This window comes from Chrysochloris asiatica, unplaced genomic scaffold (genome assembly GCF_000296735.1).
Source record: "Chrysochloris asiatica unplaced genomic scaffold, ChrAsi1.0 scaffold00020, whole genome shotgun sequence".
In the NCBI taxonomy this organism is placed as follows: Eukaryota; Metazoa; Chordata; class Mammalia; order Afrosoricida; family Chrysochloridae; genus Chrysochloris; species Chrysochloris asiatica.
Genome location: NW_006408538.1, coordinates 8,372,320 through 8,384,776, shown reverse-complemented (window position 1 = coordinate 8,384,776; position 12,457 = coordinate 8,372,320). Strand labels below are relative to the sequence as shown.

Here is a 12,457-nt window from a genome sequence, read left to right as displayed (position 1 = left end):
CTAAAGTGCAAAAACAGCTGAACAGCTTTCAAAGTGTGGCTTGAGAATAAAAATAAACGTATTGTAATATAGACTTGGAGTTTAAAAACCAAAGGGAAGAACATATTTGATATTTCTCAAGCTGAAAAAGTTGAAGAAAAATTCAAGACTCAAGTTGAAATATTGAAGAATTCTATGAGCAAAATACTGAGCCAAGAAGCATCAAAGGATGGAAGGAATACAAAGAATCATTGTAGCAAAAAGAATTGGTCTGTATTCAACAATTTCAGGAGGCAGCATGTGATTAAGAATTAATGGTAACGAAGGAATAAGTTCAAAATGCAGTGAAGGCATTGACAAATATAAAGCCTCAAGCAATGGATGTATACTTAAACAAAGTTAGCATGTTCAACAAGTGGATGCATTGCACATTCATCCATGCCAAGAAATTTGGAAAACAGCTACCCGAACAACTGAGTGGAAGAGATTCATATTTGTACCCATTTCAAACAAAGCCATCTGACAGAATGCAGAGATTATCAAGCAATATACCACACAAATACCATACAAGTAAAATTTTTCTAAGGAAAATTCAAAAGTGATTGCAGAAGTATCTTCACAGGGAATAGTCTGATTCAATCTGGATTCAGAAGACGACGTGGAATAAGGAGTATTAGTGCGGATCATCAGGTGCATGTTGGTTGAAAGCAGAGAATACTGGAACAATGTTTACTTGTGTTTCATTGGCTATGCAAAGGTGTTCAACTTTATGGACAACTTAGCAAAGAGATGGAATTTCAAAACACTTAATTTACTTATGTTGAACCTGTACATACCAAGAAAACACAGAGATACTACCGGGCTTATAAACAGGAAAGGTGTGTGTCAGGGTTGTATCCTTTCACCATACTTACTGAAAAAAGAGACACTAGCTGTCAAAGTATTGCACCATATTTTCTATTTTTACAGAGTCCATATTGACTGTATCCTCCTTAATTTTTTATCTTCTCTTTTATTTATACAGAATAACTGAGTATACATCAAGCTTCTCACTATTCCAGTCATGCATTTAGAATTCTCACATTTCTGCATTTGGAAAATGACTGTTTTTTTTTTTTTTTTCTTGTTAAGAGAGATGAAGAAACATTTTGTTTAGATTTTATTTAGACTTTGCACAGAACATGAAATGAATCTGATTTAAAAATAACTATAACCCAGACAATATTCACTAATACACAACTAGAAATGTAACCAGATGCAGCTCATTCTTTAAATGAAAAAAGCAAAACAACTGGTAAAGAATGAATCTCCTTACAGGGTAATTTCCCAAGGTTTGTAGTTCTTCCAATTGCAGTAGCAAATTCTAAAACAATAACTTAGAGATGGTTACTTAAAAATGAAATACAGCACAGTAAACAAATGAATAAATAAGAACATCAATAATAAAATATTACTGTTCTGTGGATGAAAGAAACCATATGAGTGGCAAAGACTTACTGCTATTCCCCAGTCCTGAGTATTTTCAACTGCTTGTTTTTAAATTAGAAACATAGATGACACAATTTAAATGATGGAATGAAGCATAGTTCCACACTCAATTTATTATAATAATTATTATTATCATCACAATTACTTGAAGAAACTTTAGAGAATCCCCTAGTTAACACTCATATGGAGGAACAAATTTAAGGATTTGCTTATCTTATCTACATTGAGGTTGGTACTTTCAGGATGATTAGAACAGAAGCCACTCAGCTTTAGTTAGCAAGTTTAGAGAAACATGTACAGATTACACAGCTAATAAGTGACATGGATAAACTTTGAATCCAGGAGTCCAAGAACAGTGTTCTGTTGTGAACACTGTTTATTGGAGCATTATATTTATCTGATTTAACTTTCAGGGGTTAGCTATAACTGAGATCAATTTGCTATCTTTAATCAAATATTTCAAAAGGAAAACGTATTATAAAAACTTACCATATTTTAAAAAATAAATAGCTGCACTTTTGGTTAAGTTTTTTCATTTTTCTTTCCCTAAGTGATAGTCGTTGAACCAGAATTGAAGAAAAAACATAAATCATTAGATAAAGGAAATTAAATAAACTGAGCCAAATTAAAAAAAAAAAATCAACACCTAATGAAATTACAATATTCCATTATCAAAGAAAAAAACCCACTAAATTAGCCACTTAAAAAAAATGTTATCTATAAAGAAATGAAAGTTAGGTTAAAAGAAGATTTTTAATGACAACGATAAAAGATTGAATGAAGTAGCCTATCGAAGAAAGTGTGCCTACAGTAAAATTCTTTCAAATATAAAGATGATTTAGTTTACCAAAATAGGGCAGAGGACATCAACAGATATTCATTTAAAGATCTAAAAGAATAACAAAAGTCATCAAAAATTCAATGTCTGTAATTCAAGTAGTCAGCAGATATACTGATAGCCCTTTAGCTATAATTTTTTAAGTCTGTATAAAATTATAATATTTAATTTTTAATAAGATGTAAAAATGGCAGCAACTATGGAAAAGTAATAAACTGTAAGACATATTTAATAAGAAATAGAATTCTAAATTATTTTTCTTGGGGTGAGGAGGGTTGTTAAGATAGTGAAGTTACACAAACCTGAAAACATTCATAACCTTCTCTTGTAACACTTTCTTGGTACCAACCTACTGGGACATTGAAGTAACTAATAAAGCATAGAATATAGAGTGATTTACATAGAGAGATTACAGGTATGATTTGCAAGGGATTCATGAAGTAAGAACTGATAGGAACCTAGCTATTCAGCTAGCATGGATAATATAAAGCCTGGTGTGGTGCTGTGGGTTAATGCACTGCACTACAAAATCGGTTTGAACCTCAAGGTTGGCGGTTCAAGCTCACCACCTGCTCCTTGGAAACACTATACAAACCAAACAATGTATGGTCAGAACCGACTCTATGGCACTTAAGGACAACAAGTGTGGATAACAATGACAAGCAAGATTTCTCTTCTGTAAATGATTCCCTGAAAGTTAGATTTACTCACTAGAAGAGGCAGTGCCCTAAGAGTAGTACCTTGGGTATATTAAAACTATCTCAGGGTAAGTAAGAAAGTAAACCTTTCTTCTGGTAGGAGAAGGTTTGGATTACAAATAAATATTAGCTATTGAAGTAAAAACAACACAACCTAAATGGTTCACCAAACCTCAGTTGGCTGTCTGAGAAAATGTATGTCCAAAATAAAGAAACTTGATGTATAGAAAGTTTGTCTGGTACACTTTCCATCTATGGACAGCCTTATCACAACTTCTTCCTCATATTCCTAGATGGTTATAAGGATTAATAATAAAACACAAATCGAAATGCCAGCTTAGTCTAATGATTTCTTTGTTATACAGACTGTCCATAAGATATGCTGGGAGTATTAGATGTCTTTTTATTGTAGAAAAAGTCATCACAAAATCATGTCATCTACAGTTCTAACATAAAACTAAGCAACTGGAACATTAAGGGCTGAGGAGTAACAGGGAATCTGCCACTCATACGGTTTCCTTCATCCACAGAACAAGTATATTTTGTTACTGACGTTCTTGCTTATTCATTTGTTGACTTTGCCATATTTCATTTTCAAGTAACAAATTCTAAGCTATTGTTTTAGAATTTGCTACTGTAGTTGGAAGAAATACAAACCTTGAGAAATTATCCCGTGAGGAGATTCAGTCTTTACCAGTTGTTTTGCTTTGTTTATTTAAAATATGTGCTGCAGTTGGTTATATCTGTAAGTTTTATTGTTAAGTGCCATCGAGTAGGTTTTGACTCATAGCAACCCGGTGTAGGGTTTCCAAGGAGTGGCTGGTGAGTTTGAACCACCAACTTTGCAATTCAAACTGACCTTGAGCATAGTGAAGAGAAATGACCCTTTATGTGAAGTAAACAATATATCCTTGAAGTTGACTATTATCTCTACCCATAGTCTAATAGTCATGGCAACCTGTTTTTAAAACATCCACATGCTCCAAATTTGATTCATTGGTGAAACTTTTCTCTCCTGCTTCCAGTTATACACATTTAATTCACACTACTACAGGGTTTCTGTGTCTATTTGTAATTCTCTGCAACCATTACCTCTATCAAGTTCCAAGACATTTTTATCCAAAAGGAAACCCTGTAGCCACTAAGCATTCACTTCCCATACCCCACATCCACCAACCAGTGACAACCAATAACCTGTTCTGTTTCTATGGACTCACCTGTTCTAAATACTTCATAAAAATAGAATCATAAAATACATGGACTTTGTGTTTTGAATAATTTTTTAAGATTCATATGTGCTATATTGTATTAGTTCTTCCTTTCCTTTTATAACTGAATTATATTCCATTGTATGTGTATAATATTGATAGGATGTTAGTCAACAGAGTTAATTGGAACTGTAAAAACTTTAAATTCTAGCATGCGTATAAAATGAAGCCTGTCAGAAGCAGGAGAGGGTACCTCAATACCATCAAAGAAAAAAAGCTAGGAGTGGAGCGTGTCCTTTGGACACTAAGTTCCAATGCACACTGAACCTCCTCTACCCAGGGACAAAAATCTGTGTTGAAGGAGGAGTTGCAGAGGAGCTGCACAGTCAAGAACCAGAGCACAGGGCAGATCAGTGGGTTTCCTAGCCACAGAGCAAATAAAGTTGACTGACTTTGGGCAGAAGGCTTATCTGTAGAGTGGGGTGCCCCTAGGCACTTATGTGGTGGAGCAAGGTTTGTAGAACCAGAGAGTTAGAGCTGAGTGTCTAAGGCTAAGGTTTATGGTGGAGTGGTGTGTTCTGTAGACATTTATTAGCAGCTGATAACAAATGTACCCTCAGTATTTTCTGATTCTGTTTTGTAAATTGTTATCTTCCCTAATCAATGCCATAACTGGGAGTACTGTCTTTGAGTTCTGAGTGTCCATTGCAATGGACTCATGAACCCAGAGGAAAAGTACAGAGTGTTGTGGAAGTGTGTGCCGGCAGCTGGAAGGCAGGCTTGTGGGGGTATACCCTTTAGTTGTTTGATGATGCATGGAGGGGATTGTAATCATTGCAATGAAACAAAATAAGGTAGGATGAATGTAAAACAAATGTTCTCCGATGTAAACTATCATATACTTCACAATAGAAAACTAAAAAAAAACATACTCCATACATAATTACTTCTAGAATTTAAAAACTATTATTAAAGAACAGGGCTTAAAATGGCATTTGAAAGTTCTACGTTCACTCATATTAGAGCCATGCAATTTTTCTGGGGGTGGTCTGTGTTAGTTTGAAATACTTTGCAATTCAAGTATATCCCTACTTCTGTAAAAATGCTTCAATATTGAATATTATAAGCAACATCATATGTATAAATGTGTGTCTATGTGTGTGATTGTGCATTGGGGTTGATTATTAAAGGAATTCTGGTAGCCTAGTAGTTACGAAACGGGCTGCAACCTGTAAGGTCAGCAGTTCGAAACTACCAGCTGTTGTACAAGAGAAAGATGATGCTTTCTGCTCCCATAAAGATTTACAGCCTCGGAAACCCTGTACAGGTCACTATGAGCTGGAACCAACACCACAGCACATAAACACCACCACCACTCAGTAACCTAAGTAACATTCTTGGCACTGGAAACATTTACAAGAATGTTAATGGTAATACTGTAAAAAAATGCATCAAGTATTAGAATATATATAAACAATAGGAATATGAATCACAAAAACAAAACATTGTGAATAGGGAATATGTCTGAACTCCTATGATAATTTCATACAATTTAAGATTCCAAGGAATCCTGGTGTGGCACTGAGGGTTAATGTGCTGGACTGCAAAGTCGCTTTGATCTGCAAGTCGGTTCTGACTCATAGCAATCCTGTATAGGGTTTTTGAGCAGTGGTTTGGGGGTTTAAACCAGCAACATTTTAGTTAGCAATCCCATCCTTATTTTACAGTGTCACCCATGACTGTATTTTATTGGGTTGCTGCTGTTATTAACTGGCATTGACTCAGTTCCAATTCATAGTGACCCTGTATAGCATTTACAAAGAGCAGCTGGTGGGTTTGAACTGCTGACATCGTGGTTCACATTCCAGGGCGTATCCTACAGCACTACACCAGGAGTTCATTATGTGGTGACTTTTGTGTTGCTGTGATTCTGGAAGTCATGCCACAGGTATTTTAAATACCAGCAGTAGTACCCATGGTGGACAGGTTTCAGCCGTGCTTCTGGACAAAGACAGAAAAGGAAGGAGGAGAGATGAACCACTTCTGAATCTTTAGTCACTGAAACCTTATGAATAGCAACGGAGCACTGTCAGCATTTCAAGCTGAGGGAACTGAAGAAAACTTCAAATCTCAACTTGAAATACTAAAGGATTCTATGGGGAAAAAAAAAAACAAAAACAAAACTGAATTATGCAGAAAACATTAAAAGAAGGTAGAAGGGATGCAGAGTAACTATACCTAAAAGAAACTGTTGATGTTCAACAATTTTAAGAGGCAGCATATCATCAAGAGCTAATGATACTGAAGGAAGAAGTCCAAGGTACACTGAAGGCAATGGAGAAGAACAGAGCTCTGGTAATTGATGGAATACCAATTGAAATCTTACAACAAACCGATGCGGCACTGAAGGCACTCATTCACCTACGCCAAGAAATTTGGAAGAAAACTATCTGGAAAGGATTCATATTCATGCCCATTCCAAAAAGAGGTGACCCAACGGAATTCAGAAATCATCAGATAATATTATTACTAAATATCTCATGCAAGTAAAATTTTGGTAAAGATAATGGAAAAACAGCTGCAACCATACATTGACAGAGAGCTTCCAGAGGTTCAAGCTGGATTCAGAAGACTGTTTGGAATAGGGATATCTTTGCTAACATAAGATGGATCTTGGCTGAAAGCAGAGAATAGTAGAAAGATGTTTACCTGTGATTTATTGACTATGCAATGGCTTTTGGTTGTGTGAATCATAACAAGCTATAGACAACATTGAAGAAAATGAGTATTCCAGAACACTTAATTGTGCTCATGAGGAATCTGTACAAAGACTAAGAGGCAGTCATTGAAACAAAACAAGGGAACACCCAATTGTGTGCTGTGGAGTTGGTTTCGACTCATAGGAACACTGTATAGGGTTTCCAAGGCTGTAAATCTTAATGGGAAGAGAACAACCTCATCTTTCTCCCATGGATCAACTGGTAGTTTCAAACTGCTGACCTTGAGGTTAGCAGCCCGACTCATAACCACCACACGATGAGAGGGAAACCCTACATGGCGCCGCAAAGACTCAGAACTGACATGCAGCATTTAACAACAGCGCTAGGACTTGACTAGACTTGGACTGAGCTGATGACAGATGCCATCGAGTCATCACTGACTCACAGAACAAAACACTGCCCAGTCCTGCACCTACCTCACAATTGTTGTTATGCTTGAGCCCATTTCTGCTGTCACTGTGCCTGTCCCTTCATTAGGGGTCTTCCTCTTTTTCTCCAGTCCTCCACTTTATCCTTCTCCAGGTATCCTCCTGATAATATGTTCTAAGCGAAGATTGGCCATCCTGGCTTCTAGGGAACATTCTGGCTATACTTGGTTTGTTCTTTTTGACAGTCCATGGTACTTTTAATATTCTCCTCCAACACCACAACTCAAATGCATCAATTCTATCTAACAGTTACACCTTAGAAGTTCCCCTGTTATGAAACATTACCATCCGTTCCCTTTGTTACCCAGAAAAATGTAGAATACTTATCATACCATTAATAACACTCAGATTTATGTCAATTTGCCTTTATCACTCTTCTCAATAATTTCCACTAATTGCCAATTACACATAATTTCTCTTCTTAAATGAGGCATTCCCTATAACTACAACACCCTGTTTTTATTTGCATATTTCCTTCCATCTAGAAGGTGTGGCGCTGTTGGGTAAGCACTCAAGCTCAAGGAAACCCTATAAAGGGTCACTATGGGTCGGAGCTGACACTTAACATTATGCGTCAGCACTTAACAACAACAATGACTGTGTTTTATTGATTTCTAATTATAACCATCTACAAGATAAGGTCTGGTTCAGATACCACCTCCTTATTCTTGAACACCCTTACTTAAAAATGATCTTCCATTTTCTGTACTCTTACACTTATTATTTGCTGCCTGTTTCCCTTAATTTTTTGATCATTTTATTTATTAATCTGTATTCATATTACCCATAAACAATATGAACACACACTTAATACTACCTTTAGCTTTGCATTTTCACTACCTTATTTAATCTTTGCAATAATCTTGAGCAATTGATTCTACTGTCATTTTTAAAGACGAGAAACATGTGGCTCAGTAAGAATAACTTTATTAATGGCAATATTTCTAGTAACCCAAATAGGAGAAACCAAGGGTTCAGTCTTTTAAACATACCATTTCTTCTACTTCCTTATTTTTACTATTGTAATTTACAATAATCCTTTATCATGAATGAGGAATTTTAGAGTGATTGGTTTTCCTAAATATGAATATGAGCCATATTTATCAGAGTCCATATGTGGTGCTGTAGAACAATCTCTTGATTTGCTTACCACAAGTTTGGCGGTTCAAACCCACCAGATGCTCCTTGGATACCCTATGCAGAGTTGCTATTAGTAAGAATTCTGGTGTGGCACTATGGGTTAATGCAATGGACTGTGAAGTTGGTTTAAACCACACGGTTGGCAGTTCAAGCTCACCAATTGCTCCTTGGAAACCCTATACAAGTTAGCTATGGGTTTGAACTGACTCATGGGCACTCATCACAAGCAGGAAAGGATTCAATGGCACTTAACTACAACAACAATACCCTGAGTACATTTGATCATCCCATTTACCTACTAGGAGCCTAACATAATATCCAATGGAAGACACAGATGTATAAGACATGCTTTCTGTATTCTACAACATAAATTTAACTGAAAATGTTTAACAGATGGAAACATAAATTTTTACTTCCATCCCTTAATGATTTTTCCAAAACCCTGCCAATGAATAAAAACAGATTAAGATTTTTGTTTTTAGGAAAAAATGATGTTTCGTTGCTATGCCACTGAGTTGGTTCTGACCCATAAACACCATGTATAGGGTTTCCAAGGAGCAGCTGGTGAACTTGAACTGCCGATCTTGTGCTTCAAACCCAGAGCATTAACATATAACATCACACCAGGACTCCTTTATTTCCATTGTTTTTGGTGTTGTTAAGTGCCTCCCGAGTCAGTTCCAATCCATAGCGACCCTGTAGAGGGTTTCTAAGGAGTGACTGATGAGTTTGAACCGCCGACTTTGAGGTTCAAACCGACTTTGCAGTCCAGTGCATTAACCCACAGCACAACACCAGGACTCCATGAAACTCAATGGTATTCAAACAACGTTCATAGAAAGGAAAAAATCCATGGAACAAAACACAAGTTCATATAATAACACTTTACACATAGACATACAGTCTGTACAAAATATCATAGCATTTAATATATTGAAGCTTTAATTTACTCTGCAAAGGGGTGGAGATACGCTCAGTCATGTTGTTGCAAAGGAGTAATTCATTCAAAACCACTGTCTTCATTTTGCACTATTTTCTTTGTACCCTTTTAATTCTTTCAGGAATTTGGGATTACACCACAGCCACAAAAAAACTAACAAATAAATTTAGCATGGAAAGAAAATGAGGGAAAATAAAATCAAACTGTTTCAGAATCTGAGCAAACAGCACATACGCTGAAGGGTATGAAGCAATCCTGTTTCAATAAGCATGCAGATTAAACTGTTAAGGATGCCTCTCAAGAGGGCATGACATTCAAATCTGGTCCATATGATTTATCTCAAATAGAGGGTTGTGTTAGAAAAAAAAAAAAAATAGTGAATGTGTGTTTACCCAAAATTTTGATTTTGAAATGTCTTATTTTTTTAACATGTTTAGTGTCTTTTTGCACACTACAAAATGCCATTAAATGTTTAAAGGATATTGTCTCTCAAAAGTGTTATGTTTTTTCAGAAGTTTTCAGTGATAGGAAATTGTTTAGAAATGTGACAATAACTGAGATAAATCTGTTTGAAACTATGTATTACAGCAATTTAAAAAGTAAGGATAGCATTCAGAAAATAGAAGAAAGCGTATTTAATTAGTTTAGATTGCTGTGTTATTTTTAGGTGCTGTCTGGTCTATCCGACTCATAGTGACACTGTGAGCAATAGAATGGAACACTGTCCCTTGTCCTGAGCCATCCTCACAGCTTTGTTCTGCTGGAGCCCATTGTTGCAGCCACTGTGCAATCCGTGTCATTGAGGTTTTCCTCTTTCTCTCTGATACTCTACCACGTTTGATTTGTTTTCCAAGTTCTAAATTACACGAGGGGAAATATTGTCACACTTGTTGTGTCCAAAGTATTTTCCTTGTACTCTGTTTAAGATAAATGTGTCCATTCTTCTGGTAGTCCATAGTGTATTTAATATTCTTCACCAATGCCATAATTCAAATGTATCATTTATTTTCAAATCTTCCTTATTCAGTATTCAACTTTCCCATGCATATAAATTGACTAGAAGTACCATGGCTTGGGTCACACAAACTGTAGTCTTCAAAGTGTCATTTTTGCACTTCACCATATTAAAAAAGTCTTTTGCAGCAGATTTGCTCAATGCAATAAACTGATTTCTGAAAAGCTGCTTTCATGAGCATAAACTGTGTATACAAGTAAAAAAAAATCCTTGACAGTTTCAATCTTCTCTATATTTATCACGATGCTGTTTATTGTCCCAGATGTGAGGATTGTTATTTTATTTATATTAAGGTGCAATCCATATTGAATGGTGTATAGTCTTTAATCTTTATAAGTATTTTAAGTTTTCTTTGCTTCCAGGAATCAAGGTTGTATCATCCACATGTCACAGGTTGTTAATTAGTCTTCCTTTTACCCTGATGCTTTGTTCTTCACACAATCCAGCTGCAGAGATTATTTGCTCAGCATACAGACAGAATAAATATGGCAAAAGGATACAATCCTGGCACCTATTTTTTGCTTTAAACCATGCAGTATACCTGGATTCTGTGCAACTGACTTCCTCTTGATCTATGTAAAGATTTAACATGAGCATAATTAAATGTTCTGAAATTTACATTCTTCACAATGTTATTCATATTTTATTATGATCAGCACAGTAGAATGCCTTTGAATAATCAATAAAACATACAAAACATTATTCTGATACTCTGTGCTTTCAGTCAGGATTCTGAGAGGCGCGGAAGGCCACACGGGGAGGCAGGGCGGGGCAGCAAAGCGGTCTCCTTTAGGCATGGAGGAGCAGCCTCCAGGCTCTGGTAGCGGCCTGCTGCAGCTGGCATCACTGCGGTGTATTCTAGGTCAACAATTTCTAAGACTCCAGTGGGGTTCCTTGGACTGGACAACATATGGAATCCAGTGGCAAAGAATCTCATGAAGCATGGCTATCGAATCGTCATTTAAGATGTGTTCCCTGAGGCACGCAGAGTTTTACCATAAAGGTGAACAGGTAGTGTCTTCTCCAGCAGATGAAGCTGAAAAAGCTGACAGAATTCTTACTATGCTTTCCAATCAGTCTGAATGCAATAGAAGTTTATTCAGGAACAAATGGAATTCTAAAGAACATGAAGAAAAGCTCATTATTAATAGATTCCAGTACTATTGTTCTTACAGTTCAAAAAGAATTAGCAAGTTTACATGGATGCCCCTGTTTCTGGAGGTGTGGGAGCTACTTGGTCTGGGAACCTCACGTTTATGGTGGGAGGAGTCGAAGACAAATTTGCTGCTGCTCAAGAGTTGCTGGGATGCATGGGCTCCAATGTGTTGTACTGCGGAGCTGTTGGGACCGGACAGGCTGCAAAGATCTGGAACTACATGCGGCTAGCTATTAGTAAGATTGGAACTGCTGAAGGTATGAATTTTGGAATCAGGCTAGGACTTGACCAAAACTAGTAGCTAAAATCCTAAATATGAGTTCAGGATGCTGTTGGTCAAGTGACACTTACAATCCTGTACCTGGGGTGATGGATGGTGTCCCCTCAGCTAATAACTACCAGGGTGGATTTGGAACAACACTCAGGGCTAAGGACCTGCTACCAACACAAAGAGCCTGATGCTTCTCGGAAGCCTGGCCCAGCAGATCTACCGGATGATGTGTGCCAAGGGTTACTCAAACAAAGACTTCTCATCTGTGTTCCAGTTTCTCAGAGAGGAGGAGACTCTCTGAGTTTGCCCTACGGCTGTGGGCACTGTTGGAAACCAGACTCTATCTGGGAACCTCTTTATAGGTCACTCCATAAGCCAAAAGGGTTTAATCAAAGATCATATGTCTGCTTTTAATTGTCTAGTAAATCCTAGGATTTTTCCACGCATTTTTAACTGCTACTTTGGGGGTATTTAGCAAGCATATTTATCTGAATTTTGTTTTCCTCTCAAGCCACT

At 36.7% G+C, this 12,457-nt stretch overlaps 1 pseudogene; it reads left to right on the top strand.

Moving 5' to 3' along the window:
- LOC102831811 overlaps positions 1-12,242 on the top strand; it is a 50,371-nt pseudogene extending 38,129 nt beyond the window's left edge.
- Positions 12,243-12,457: the final 215 nt, after the last annotated feature.